The sequence below is a fragment of the Sturnira hondurensis genome, unplaced genomic scaffold (assembly GCF_014824575.4).
Source record: "Sturnira hondurensis isolate 20B ecotype Veracruz unplaced genomic scaffold, ASM1482457v3 Scaffold0025370, whole genome shotgun sequence".
In the NCBI taxonomy this organism is placed as follows: Eukaryota; Metazoa; Chordata; class Mammalia; order Chiroptera; family Phyllostomidae; genus Sturnira; species Sturnira hondurensis.
The window spans coordinates 15622724-15637602 of NW_028098001.1; positions in this window are offsets into that span (position 1 = coordinate 15622724).

The window sequence follows — 14879 nt, forward strand, 5'->3', positions numbered from 1 at the left end:
TATCTGAGATTTGCCTGCCTATGCTCTCCTCTAAGAGTTTTATGGTGTCACAAGTTATATTTAAATCTTTTATCCACCTTGAATTCATTTTTGTGTATAGTTTAAGTTGGTGATCACGTTTCAATTTTTTGCATGTAGCTGGCCAGCTCTCCCAAGATCATTTGTTGAAGAGGCTATTTTTACTCCATTTTATTCTACTGTCCCCTTTGTTGAATATTAATTGACCATGGAAACTTGAGTTTACTACTGGGCTCTCTATTCTGTTCCACTGGTCCATATGTTTATTCTTAAGCCATTACCAGGCTGTTTTGATTACAGTGGCCCTGTAATATAGTTTGATATCAGGTGTTGTGATCCCTCCTACTTTGCTCTTACTACTCAAACTTGCTGCAGCTATTCAGGGTCATTTATGGTTCTATATAGATTTTTTGAAGTCTTTGTTTTATGCCTGTGATATATGCCATTGGTAGTTTAATACGTATTGCATTGAACCAATAAATTGCTTTGGGTAGTATGGACATTTTAATGATGTTATTTCTTCTGATCCATGAACAGGATATATGTTTCTGTTTGTTTGTATCTTCCTTAATGTCTTTCTTCAGTGTTGTGTAATTTTCTGAGTATAGGTCTTTTACCTCTTTGGTTAGGTTTATTCCTAGGTATTTTATTTTTCTTGTTTTCTGAAATGCCATATCAAATAGGATTCCCCCCCCTGATTTCTGTTTCTGATACTTCATTTTTGGTATTCAAAAATGCCTTTGATTTCTGAATATCTTACTTTTTTGCCAAATTAATTTATTAGGTCTAGCAGCTTTTTTGTGGAGCCTATTGGATTTTTTTTTATGTACACTATCATGTTATCTGCAAACAATGACAGTTTTGTTTCCTCTTTTTCAACAGATGCCTTTTATCTCCTTTTCTTTTTTGATTGCTTTAGCTAGGACTTTCAATACTACGTTGACTAGAAGTGGTGAAAGTGGACAACCTTGTCTTTTTCCTGATCTTAGTGAGAAAGTTTTTAGTTTTTGCCAGTTAAGTATGATGTTGGCTGTGAGTCTCTCGTATATGGCCTTTGTTATGTTAAGGAATGCTCCCTGTATTTCCACTTTGCTGAGTGTTTTGATTATATATGTGTGCTGTACCTTATCAAATGCTCTTTCTGCATGTATTGATATGATCATGTGATTTTTGTCTTTCATTTTGTTTATGTAATGTATTACATTTATTGATTTGCAAATATTCTACCATTCTTTCATCCCTGGGATGAATCCCACTTGGTCATGGTGTATGATCTTTTTGATGTATTGCTGGACGTGGTTTGCTAGTATTTTGTTGAAGATTTTAGCATCTACATTTATCAGGAATCTTGGCCTGAAGTTTTCTTTGTTGTGTCTTTATCTGGTTTTGGAATAAGGATGATGCTGACTTCATAAAAAGAGTTTGGGTGTCTTTCATCTTCTTGGATTTTTTGGAATAGTATGTGAAGAATAGGGGTTACCTCTTCCTTAAATGCTTTGTAGAATTCTCCTGTGAGACCATTGGGTCCATGGCTTTTGTGTGCTGGGAATTTTTTGATTACTACTTCAATTGTACTACCTGTTATTAGTCTGTTCAGGCTTTCTACTTCTTCTTCACTGAGTTTCAGGAGGTTATATTCTTCCAGAAATTTGTCTATTCCATCAAGGTTTTTAAATTTCTTGGCAAATAGATTTTCATTGTGTCACAGTTTTGATACTGTGATACAGTATCTATTGATGGGAACTTGGGTTACTTATATAAATTGGCTATTATAAATTTAATACAGACTTCTGCCAAGATCGAGGCATAGATGGAAACACTGTGCCTTCTCCCACAACCAAGTATGAATACAACCAAGGTTTGGAGAATAAGACGCAGCCAAATAACAGAAAATTGAACTATACGACAGTCCAACAACAACGAGCCGTTCTACTGGATGGGTAAGAGGGGCAGAGCCAGCAGAGGAGCAGGGTCAGGCAGGAAGGATCCCCCGACCCCAGGCCCTGGTGAACACCTAGGACTCTGCTCCTCATACGTAACAGGCACAAACAATCCAAAATATGGCACAAGAAGAACTCAAAGGTCTAGAGCCCATAACTCTAAGTGACCAGGAAATAGCGAAACTCTCAGATGCACAATTCAAGACATTGGTGATCAGGATGCTCACAGAACTGGTTGATTATAGTCACAAATTAGAGGAACATATGAAGGCTAAACTAATTGAAATGAAGGGAAATGAACAGGAAACCAATAGTGATGGAAAGGAAACGGGGACTCAAATCAAGGGGGTGGACCAGAAGGAAGAAAGAAATGACCAAACAGGAAAAAGTAAAGTTTTAAGAATTCAAAAAAACGAGGAGAGGATTAGGAACCCCCAGGACATCTTTAATCGTTCCAACATCCGAATTATAGGGGTACCAGAAGGGGAAGAGGAACAGCCACGAGTGGAAAACTTATTTGAACAAATATTAAAGGAGAACTTTTCCAGTCTGGCAAAGGAAATAGACTTCAGGAAATCCAGGAAGCTCAGAGAGTCCCAGAGAAGTTGGATCCAAGGAGGAACAAACCAAGGCACATCATAATTACATTAGCCAAAATGAAAATGAAGGACAGAATCCTAGAAGCAGCAAGAGATAAGGGGACAGTCACCTACAAAGGAGTTCCCATCAGACTGTCAGCGAATTTCTCAGAAGAGACCTTACAGGCAACAAGGGGCTGAAAAGAAGTATTCCAAGTCATGAAAGGCAAGGACCTACATCCAAGATTGCTTTATCCAGCAAAGCTTTCATTTAGAATGGAAGGGCAGATAAAGTGCTTCTCAGATAAGGTCAAATTCAAGGAGTTCGTCATCACCAAGCTCTTATTATATGAAATGCTAAAGGGACTTATCTAAGAAAAAGAAGATAAAAAATGTGAATAGTGAAAGGACAGGAAACTCACAGTTATTAACAACCAGGCCTAAAACAAAAGCAAACCAAGAGGACAGCTAGATCAGGAGCGGAACCATAGAAATGAAAAACACATGGAAGGTTAGCAACAGGGGAGTGGGAGGAGGAGAAGGGGGAAGAAGACAGAAAATAAGTAGCATAGACAGTAGGTAAAAAATAGATAGGGGGAGGGCAAGAATAGTAGGGGAAATATAGAATCTAAAGAACTTGAGACATGTGGTCATAAACTGAATGGGGGGAATGGTGGGGGAGGGGTGTGCTGGGTCGAGGGGAATGAAGGGGGAAATAGAACAACTGTAATGGTATAATCAATAAAATATATTTAAAAAAATAAAAATAAATAAATTTAATACTACTCAACACCAAAAATCCCCACAGTCTAATTTAAAATGGGAAGATGAATTGATTAATTTTTCAAAGACGATAATGAGATATTACCTCACACCTGTCAGAATACCTATCATTAATAAATCAACAAGTAATAATAAGTCTTAGCAAGGATATGGAGAAGAGTGAGCTCTCATGCAGTGTTTGTGGGGATGCAAAGTAGTGCAGTCACTCTGGGAAACAGTGTGGAAATTCTTCTAAAAATGAAAAACAGAGCTATTTTATGACACAGCTATTGCACCTCTGGATATGTATCCAAAGAAACCCAAACACAAGTTACATTACATGAATGTAGAGTACAGCTTAGGGAATACAGTGAATAATATTGTAATGACCATTGTATAATAATTAATACATTTAGGGTATTATAATTAACACATTTTACTGAAAGCACAGTGGCCATTGATTAATATTTGCATTGATCTCTGTCCCTCGTTCTGGGATCTACAATGTAGTGGCCTCGATAAATGACTATTGAAATTTTTCATGAGTTATATTTTTTTCTGTATTATCACACCTATGAAAAATACAAAAAGAAAAATGTTCAGTGCTTTGTGTTCATTTCTGACTCTTTCTTGGTATATTTTTAGTTTTTTTAGACGTTGAAATAACTAATTTTTAGAGATTTGGATTTTTAAACAGAATGTCTATGTTTTTAAGAAAAAAATTGGTTAGTAAAAATTTAAGTTCATGTATCTTACAGCAAAAATGTACAAGCATTCTAAAAGAAAACAAACAAGCAAGCAAAATATAACTAGAAACATGGAAATAAAGAAAAATTGACAGTAATCAGAGGGGAGCAGAGAGGGATAATCAGGGAAAATAGGAGAAGGTCCATCAAGCAACATGTATAAAAAACACATGGAAAAAGCCAAAGGGGTTAGGTTTGAAGGTGGAGGCAGGGATGGGTGGGGCGGGGGGACCATAGTGGGGTGAAAATGGAGACAACCGTACTTGAAAAGCAATAAAAAAACTTAATTGCTGGCTGAATTTGAAATTGCTTTAAAATGCTGGTCATTATACAACTTAGAATGTAATGATTTCTTAGGTGTTTTACTCTTAAGCTCTGAATTTTTCTTCCTATAGCAGTCTAAGTTATTCATATGCACATCTTCACAACCTGATTTCACTAACACTTTCACCAATTTTTCTCTATAATATGAGGGTATATTTGCCTACTTATAACTTCTCCATCAGTGAAAGGGACTTTGAAATATCTTTGTCCTAGGCATTTGAAGAAACTTCCTTTACATACAAAACAACCTAAGCAAAGTTCATGTTAATTTTAAATAAACTATTACATGCCAAATCTGTCTAAATTGGTGTTCTAGCCATTACATATAAAACTATACCAAAAAAGGTAAAACTATTTGTATTTATAGATGTTAGAAAAGAACCTAAATAAAATATGACTATATGTTCAAAGGTAAAAATAGAGAATAGAGTTAAAAAAAAAAACACAATTTATGGCTGGAAGATACGGAGTTTAAGGGAGTAAGGTAAATTTTATATGGAGTGATTAAAAATGATCTCATAAACTTGAGTAATTCATAATGACCTTTTTTAGTAGGTAATATTTGAATAATGACAAAAATAAGTACAGGAAAGAAATTCTGGGCATTTTTGTATTTTAAGGAAGAATGCTGTAAATAAAAGAAATAGAAGTGCAAAGGCTCTGAGGTAAGGGCGTTACAGGTAAAATGTGAATATACGTGCTAGGGTGGGTACAAAGAAGTAAATAATGAAGTCAGAAAAATCACTGTGGGGCCAAATTACAGGAGCACTAAAAGACCACTAGAGTGAAGTGAAAACCCTTTGGAAGAGAAATTTTTATCTTTTTAATAATTTATCTTTTAATAGGATTTCTTTAATTTTGGTGCTGAGGACAGACTAAAAAGGACCAAGGGCAGAAGCAAACAAGTTTGGAAGCTACTGCAAGAACCCAGGTGAGGGTCGATGGCTTAGACTTGGGCAGTAGTGTGAATATTTTAAGTAGTTAGATTCTGGAAATTGTCCGTGACTGACTCGCTTACTGATTGGATGTAGAGCTGTGAAAAAGAAGAAATAATATGAAAATCAAGAATTTTGGTCTAGCCCTGGCTGGTGTAGCTCAGTTGATTGAGTGTTGGCCTGCAAACCAAAGGGGTTGCAGTTCGATTCCCAGTCATGGCACACGCCTGAGTTGCAGGTCAGTTCCCGGTAGGGAATGCACGAGAAGCAACCATACATTGACATTTCTCTCCCTCTCTCCTTCCCTTCCCCTCTAAAGATAATAAATCTTAAAAAAAAATGGTCTAAACAACTGGAAGAATAATTGTTTCATTAACTGGGACAAGTTTTATTTATTTATTCATTCATTCATTTATTTTCTCCTGTTTTGTTCCAAAAAATATTGGAGATCAAGTATTCAAACATTTTCTTTTAAGACAAATTTATCTTTCTCTTTCTGCATATTATTTTCTTTCTTCATGTAGGATGTATCCACCCAGAAGAACTAAACGTATTACATTCATCTCCAGGAGAAAGGGAGATGATAAACTTTTTCTCAATCTTCAGTTAAGGTTGGAGTTGTGATTTATGAATCCAGCCTGCTCAGCCGTATGCTACCATCTCTTCAGTTTCTTTAAAAAAAATTTTATCTTACCTTTATTTTCTTCTTTTTGTTGTTGTTCAAGTACAGTTGTCTCCATTTTCACCCCACCATGGCCCCCCACCCTACCCATTCCCACCTCTCACCCTCAAACCTACCCCCTTTAGCTTTTCCATGTGTTTTTTTATACATATTCCTTGATGGACCTTACCCCTTTCCCCCATTATCCCTCTCCGCACTCCCCCTCTGGTTACTGGCAATTTCTCCTCCTTTTTCTTCTTTTGATTAGTGATTTTTATTTATCTTTCTCATGGCAGTTATTACAAACCATTTAAATAATTTATATGTCACTCTGGGTTATTGCTAGTAAAAAATTCTAAAAGGGTTCATGCCATAAGTTCAAGTATTAACAAATATAAGCCAACTTGATGTTTGGTACCCACTTGAATCCCAAATATAGAAAGGCTTTTTTTTTTTTGTCAGTAGACAGATAATAAAATTATACCAAGCAGAAAATTGTTCATTGAAATTGCTGTGATAATTACTTTTGTCATATTACACACTTTTTTCTTTTTTATTTACAGTATTTCTTAATTTATTGAAATCTTCAGTTAAAACTTTTATCATGCAAAGAGAGTTTCTTAATGACATATGTTCATATTATTTGATTCCTTTGTCACTTGTCCTGTCATTTTCTTTGACATTATGTTACCACAGAGTGAAATTGAACTGGGTGGAAATTTATTATTTTTCCACATTTTTTACTGTTGTTCAAGTAACTGTTGTTTCCATTTTCTGCCACCATTCTCCCCACTTTAGCCATCCCCACTTCCCCTTCTTGATACTACCCCCTTTTGGTTTTGTCTGTGTGTCCTTTGTAGATGTTTCTGAAAACTATTTTCCCCTTTCCCCCTATTATCCCCTCCCACCTCCCCTCTGGTTATTGGCAGTTTGTTTTTCATTTCAATGTCTCTCGTTGTATTTTGCTTACTTATTTGTTTTGTTGATTAGGTTCCACTTTTAGGTGAAATCATGTAGTGTTTGTATTTCACCAACTAGCTTACTTCACTTAGCATAGTGCTCTCAAGTTCCATCCACGCTTCCTGACAGCATCGATGAAACTGGAGAGCATTCACTTTCAATAAAATTTATTTCCACCCCCTTTAACTGAGCATCTGTTAATGTAAAACATTAGGTTAAAATAGAGTATATGGAGTAATTGGAGAAATAGACATAATATTGTAATGCTAGCCATGTCATAGAAAGTACAAAATCAATTGCCACAGGACTACCACAGAAAGAGTAATTAAATCTGACTAAAATCATTCATGGGATGTAGTATTTGAGCAGAACCCTGACTTTTATTTTTCCAGAGTTGGAGAGGTGCTGATATAAGTGAAGGAATTAAATGATTTTTGAACAATATGTATATTCAGACTATATACATATATATATATATATATATAATTTCAAACTGTATATATAGTTTGAGTTTACATATATAAATATATATCACATATAAATTATTTTATATAATATTTGGTGTATAAATATTTGATTATTATTTGATATATAAACATAATTTATATATAAATTATTTCAAACTATAGATATATATTTTTCCATCTATATGAAAAACTTGTGCTAGAAAATGATACAACAATTTATATATTTGGAACATTATCTCTTTCTTAGTGATCTCTCTAATTTAAACATATTGCAGAGAACATGGAACATAAAAAAATCTCACAGGCCTGGCCGGTGTAGCTCAGTGGATTAAGCGTGGGCCTGCGAACCACACGGTTGCGTTTCGATTCCCAGTCAGGCCACATGCCTGGGTTGCAGGCCAGTTCCCAGCAGGGGACTCACAATAAGCAACCATACATTGATGTTTCTCTCCTTCTCTCCTTCCCTTCCTCTCTAAAGACAAATAAATAAAATCTAAAAAAAAAAAATCTCACAAATGTATTTAATAATATTGTAATAACTATGTGAGGTACCAGTTTGGTACTGAAAATATCAGGGAGAACACTTTATAAAATGTATAGTTTTCTAACTACTATGCTGTATACCTGAAACTAATATAATATAATGTTGAATGTAAATTATAATTAAAATATTTAATTAAAACCTTTGAATAAACAAATAAAATAATGATAAATTAGTAAATTAATTATACCATTAATTCTCTAAATCAGTTGTCCAGGGATGTAATTTGTTTTTTCCTTTTTTGACCCATATATGAAAGAATGACAAGTAAGAATTTGACAGTAGTGATTGAATTTATATTAACTATTTTTTCTCATTTTCAGGAGGATGGACTCTTATTTTCAACCTCTTGCTACTAATTTACTTGTTCATCATCATTAGGGTCCATATTGTCTTCTTTTCCATCAAAGTGGACTCCCAACTCCATATCCCCATGTATTTCTTCACTGGGGCCTCTCCTTAGTGGAAATATGGTATACCATAATCATCATCCCCAAGATAGTCTCCAATCCAGTCAGTAAGCAGAAGACCATTTCTCCTGCTGGTTTTCTTCTACAGATGTATTTATTTTACTCCTGGATATTACTGGGGATTTCCTGTTCACTCCCATGACTATGGACATGTATCTGGTCATCTACAATCTCTTCTGTTATCACACAGTCATAAATCCTCAGTTCAATACTCAGCTGACTTTATGTTGTTACTTCTGTGGCTTCTTTACACCATTCCCTAAGATTGCATGAATAACTACATTATCATTTTGTGGTCCAAATCAAATTCAGAGCATCATCTTAAACTTTGATTACATCTTGAATCTGATATGTGTATGGACACTGAAAAAATTGTTTTATTTAATTTTATTTTTTAAAGACTTTATCAATTTTTATTCCCTCCAACAGTACATAAAATAGATTTTCCCCTTTCCTTTGCCAAAATTGAGTAGATTTTAAGTGTTTACCAAGTTAATGGGCAAACAAATGTTGCTTTAACTTGCACATCCCTCAATATGGGCAACTAGGTATCGTAACACATTTGTTATTTTTCATGCATTGCATATTTTTGACTGCTTACCCATCTTTTTAAAGTATATTTTATTGATTATGCTGATACAGTTTTCCCAATTTTCCCTTTTTTATCCCCCTTTCACTCCGCACCCCCCAACCCTCCAGCATCCCCCACTTTAGTTCATGTAAATGGGTTGTACATATAAGTTCTTTGAGTTCTCTTTTTCCTATACCATTTTTGACTTCTCCCCATCTATTTTATGCTTACCAATTATGCTTCTTCTTCCCTGTACCTTCTCCCCCAATTCCTGCCCTCCCCCTCCCCAATGATAACTTCCCATGTGATTTCCATTTCTCTGATTCTGTTCCTGTTCTAGTTGTTTGCTTAGCTTGTTTTTGTATTGTTCTTTTTTAAGGTTTGGTTGTAAATAGCTGTGAGTTTGTTGTCATTTTACTGTTCATATTTTTTATCTTTTTCTTAGCTAAGTCCCTATAACATTTTATATAATAAGGGCTTGGTGATGACGAACTCCTTGAATTTTATCTTATCTGAGAAGCACTTTATCTGCCCTTCCATTCTAAATGATAGCTTTGCCGGATAAAGTAATCTTGGGTATTAGTCCTTGCCTTGTATGACTTTGAATATTTCTTTCCAGCCCAATCTTGCCCACAAGGTTTCTTTTGAAAAATCAGCTGACAGTCTTATGGGAACTCACTCATTTGTAGGTGACTGTCTCCTTTCCTCTTGCTTCTTTTAAGATTCTCTCCTTATGTTTAATCTTGGGTAACTTAATGATGATGTGCCTTGGTGTGTTCCTCTTTGGGTCCAACTTCTTTAGGACTCTGAGTTTCCTGAACTTCCTGGGAGTCTATTTCCTTTGCCAGATTGGGGAAGTTCTCCTTCATTATTTTTTTTTTTTTTGATAAGTTAAATTCAGAACAGGCTGACAGGGACCAGAGGGGAGAGGGGAGAGAATTTTAGGGGAAAAGGGGAAGGATTCTCAGAAACTAGTATAAAGGACATATGGAGAAAAACTAAGGGGGGTGGAAATGGGAGGGAGGTGGGGAGCACGGGGGTGAGCTGGGATGGGAGTGGGGGATGGAAAACTGTACTTGAACAATAATTAAATAAAAAATTTTAAAAATACGTTTTCAATTTCTTGCTCTTCCTCTTCTCTTTCTGTCGCCCCTATGATTTGGATGTTAGATCATTTAAAGTTGTCCCATAGATTCCTAAGCCTCACCTCATTGTTTTGAATATTTTTTTCTTCATTCCACTCCACACCATTGACTTGAGTCCTGGTTTCCTTCCCTTCACTGTTAATTCCCTGTAGATTTTTCTTTGTTTTACATAATGCAACCTTCATTGCTGCCTGAGTTTTTTTTTTTTTTTTTTAATTCTGTTGAAGTACCCAGTGAATTCCTGGAGCATCCTGATAACCAGTGTTTTGAACTGTGCATCTGATAGGTTGGCTATATCTTTACCACTTAGTTGTATTTTTTTTTTTTTCTGGAGCTTTGTTCTGTTCTTTCATTTGGGTCATTTTTTTTTTTTTTGCCTTGGCACACCTGTTACATAGTAAGGGGTGGAGCCTTAGGTGTTCACCAGGCTGGAACAGCCCACATCACTGTGTTGTGATGCTGTATGTAGGGGATGGGTCTGAAAAGAAGCAGGGTCTGCTCTGCTTTCTGCCAGTTTTCAGTCCCCAGCTACCCACAATCAAATTGGCCCCTTCCAGTGCTGATTCCCGGGTGGGTAGGTTTGTGTACATTTTATGACCCTGTGGGTCTTTCTGAGGAGCTCTCCTGTGAGGCTGGAAGTTCCTCCCACTGCCACCTCAATCCCCATAGGTGTTTTAAGTCAGAGGTTTTTGAGGCTTTATTTCCCTCTACTAGAACCTTGGGTTGCATTGCCTGTCTTGCTCCCTAGTTGTTCCTCCTATTTTATCTGCATTTGAATGTGGGACCACAGGGTCCACAAACCACCACCTTTCCTGGTCTGCCAGCTGCCACCTTGCCACATGTCCTCTCTGCCCAGCTGTCCAGCTCTGCTCCTCCTACTGGTAGAAATGAATGTTTCTTCTTTAACAGCTTGGTTGTCAGACTTCCATATAGTTAAATTTTCTGTCAGTTGTGTTGTTTTTTGGTTTTAAATTTGTTGTCCTCTTGATTGTTCAAGGAGCCACAGTGTGTTTACCTGTGCCTCCATCTTGGCCAGAAGTCAATATTTTGCATTATTTTATTTTGGGTATCATTTGTTCTTTTTTTTTTTAAGATTTTATTTATTTATTTATCTTTAGAGGGGAAGGAGAGAGGGAGAGAAACATCAATGTATGGTTGCGTTTTGTGCGTCCCCTGCTGGGAGTTGGCCTGCAGGGAACTGGACTACAACCCAGGCATGTGCCCTGACTGGGAATCGAACTGTGATCGTGTGGTTCACAGGCCCGCGCTCAATCCACTGAGCCACACCAGCCAGGCTTTCATTTGTTCTTTCATTTTTCGACCAAGCTCAATCAGTTCTGTGAACATTTTGATTATCAGCACTTCAGATAATATCCGAAGGTAGGGCAAGGTAGGGCAAACCTCCTTGCTGTGCTGTGGCACTGCCTGTTGGGGAGGGGCCAGAGAGGGAACAATGCAGCTCTCCTGCTCATCCTAGCACAGTTTTCAATGAACTCTCATGTCATACTGGGAGTTTCTACCACTGTGGCAACCACTTAGCCCACAGCCACCTCTGAATCTCAGTTTCCCCTTAAGTCAGCCCCTTCTGCTCAGCCTGCTGCCTTGTTGCAGCCAGCCCCACCCCCACGGTCTTCTGGCCTCACCACGGTTTCTTTCAATCTGCAGGTCTGGTTGTTCTGTTTGACTGTTTTTTTTAATACTGTGGTTGTTGGAGTTCCATGTAGTTTGATTTTCTGGCACTTTTGTTTGCTTATTGATTTTAGATTGGCTGTTATCCTCCTTTTGGTTGTGTGAGAAAGCCAAGGGTTTCTACCTATGCCATCTTGGCCAGTGAAAGAATTATTATAAACAAATCTATAGACATTGTACATGCTGTATATAGTTTCTTTCCAGGTTGCTGTGCTCAAAGATTATTATTGGATGAGAACATAAAAGAATTTTAAGTAAGTATCATTTGCTAATGATACATTAAAAATCATCCTTTTTTATTTAATTGTTGTTCAAGTACAGTTTTCTGTCTTTTACTCCCATTCCAGCCCATCTCCCAGTGCTCCCCAGCTCCCTCCATTTTTACCCCACTTAGCTGTTGTCCATGTATCCTCTATACTAGTTCCTGTAAATCCTTTAAAATAGAAGCATTTAGTTCTGTGAAAAATTATCCCATATCAGGTGTCTGCTTTTTACATCCTGATTTTCAAAATTAATGAGTCAGAATAAAATATATGACTTGAAGCAATTAAAATATATATTTCTGGCATTCTTCACATCAGTTAATGATCCTTTTTTTGTTAAATCTAAAGTATTTTTCAATCAACCATCTAAATTGAGTCATATAACAATTATCTGGATTAGGTAAACTACTTATTACTACCCCCTGTATATACTTAATAGAATTTAAACAAACTTCCAATGATCACTTGATTATTAAATGGTAGAACTAAGACTTCAAATTACATGTCTCTGCTTTAAAAAAATAGTACACTTTCTACTATCCTAAGCTTACTTTGTATTTCAATTGCATAGTTCATTGTAAAAAAATAATATCATGGGTTCAATGTAGTAATACTAAATAAATAAAACAAAAAAACCCAAATAAAATAAAAAGGTACAGTAAAAAAGATAATAATATGGAAATACAGTTCTATTTTTTATAGAAAATTGCAAATTTAATAATATATGATTTTTCAAATATAGGTAAGGGGCAAATAACTTTAAAGAACCTAAAGTAAGAGTTTCTATAGATACAGTAAACTGCAAAATGTTTTTTTCATGTTTTTGAATAATATTTTCTAATATTCTAACCCATTTAAGAGACAAAGATTAGATATATTTTAAAATAAGATCTCATTATGAAGAAACAAAAATAATATTTTAGTAATAAAATAATGATGACCTCTTTTCCTCATTTTTAATGCAAAAAATTGTTTTGCATTAAAATTAACATATTCTTTCTGTTGCTAATTAAATGAGCAGAGAAAGTTGGTGTCCAGAAAATCTAGAGTAAACATGAATTTTAGTGATGCAAATTGAAAAGCCTTCAGAATTTTTTATATAAAGTATTTCTTGGAGTTTCTGAGCCCAGGAAAGAAAAATCTGATAACTCAGGAGAGGTTCAGGCAAGCTGGGCAATGCAGATTAAACTAGTGTGTGACAAACATATCTGCCCAGACCTGATAAATCATGACCAAATACAGTTACCCTCCAAGTTTCTCCCACTCTTGTAAAATGAAATGAAGACTTCTTTTTAGTGCAGCTTCCTGTGATGAACTTAAGCATTCTCTGTAGCTTCTCAGTACTCATGCAGTGCAACAACATTATTTTAATGATTTACATGAATTTAAACTTCCACAGTATCTGTTATGCATTTTTTACCTGACCTCCTCTAACCAGGGTCTCTGTGTCATGAGAGCCAATAGGCATTCTTGTAAGACTATAAAAGTGGCAAGAGGTCAGAGGTCCAAGTGTTAAGCCACAGGAGTTTTAGATTTTTTCATTATGCCCTTCCATCTGTCCCAAGGATGCATCCTGATACTCATACTAATAATGGTAAACAATACTTAGAGACTGGAAAAACTTTTCGAGTCTAAAAGGACTGAGGAGATAGGGTGGGACTAAAATTTAAGTCAGCAGCTGCCAAAATAATAGCCAGAGTATTGTCAGAGAATTTTTTACCTTGAATCTTTTCTAGATAGAATGACTGAAAATTCAAAGGACATTTCTTCATCAGTATGAAACCTCTCTTCTGAATGTCTCCTGTGAATATTCACATTGATACCTGCTTTAAAGACTATTATTCTTATCCACTTTTATTTTATTTTGGGATAGCCAGTCCTGATGATTGTGCCCTATCATTTGTTTAGTAATAGGTTATCACATGGTTGGCACTCTTGGTAAGAAGATCCTGGAATAAGACAACAGAAATGTTGATAGACTAAAAGAAGATTGACTAAAACAGATGAAAAACACAGGGCCATGATGGTCATACTCACACGGATTTGACTTTGTTTAAAAACATATGAACTAGGTAGCCATGGAATGAGCTTACCTCTCAGAGACTACTTCTTTTTTGTCATAAAAATGGGGATTATGGCCATGACTGGTGTGGATCAATTAATGGAAAGGTTGCTGATTAGATTGCCAGTCAGGGCACATGGCTGGGTTGTGGGCCAGGTCCCTAACCGGGAGGGTGAGAGCTAACTGTATTTCGCACATGTTTCTCTCCCTCTCCTTCTTACTCACTTCCCCTCTCTCTAAAAGTAAATAAATAGAATCTTAAAAATGGGGATTATGGTACTTGTTTTGTAAATCTTATAAAGATTAAAAACTAATGTAAAATAATCATGATGATATGTACATTTTTATGATAGAGTCTAAAGATGGTTCTTCTTACCTCTTTAATAAAGACCAGGAATATTACCTCCTCACCCCAACTCCAGTCAGAATTTCCTTGGTGTGTGTGATATAATGCATTCTTTAAGATTTGTGTCCCTGCCTTTAGTATTCAAATTTGATTTGAATATAATAAAACTAATGAAAAAGGAAAGTAGTGTTAAACTTATAAGGAAAGGATTAAAAGTTCTCTTGATTTCTTTGAGTGAGATGATATAGAAATAAGAAAAAACAGAAATGTAGAGATTGATTCAATCTAGTAGATCATGAAAGCTAGATTATTCAAATTGGATTTACACTGGAATAGATAATGCCACTGCTTTATAGGAAGATCTGAAACCATTCTATTTTGGTTTGTTTGTTTATGTGTTT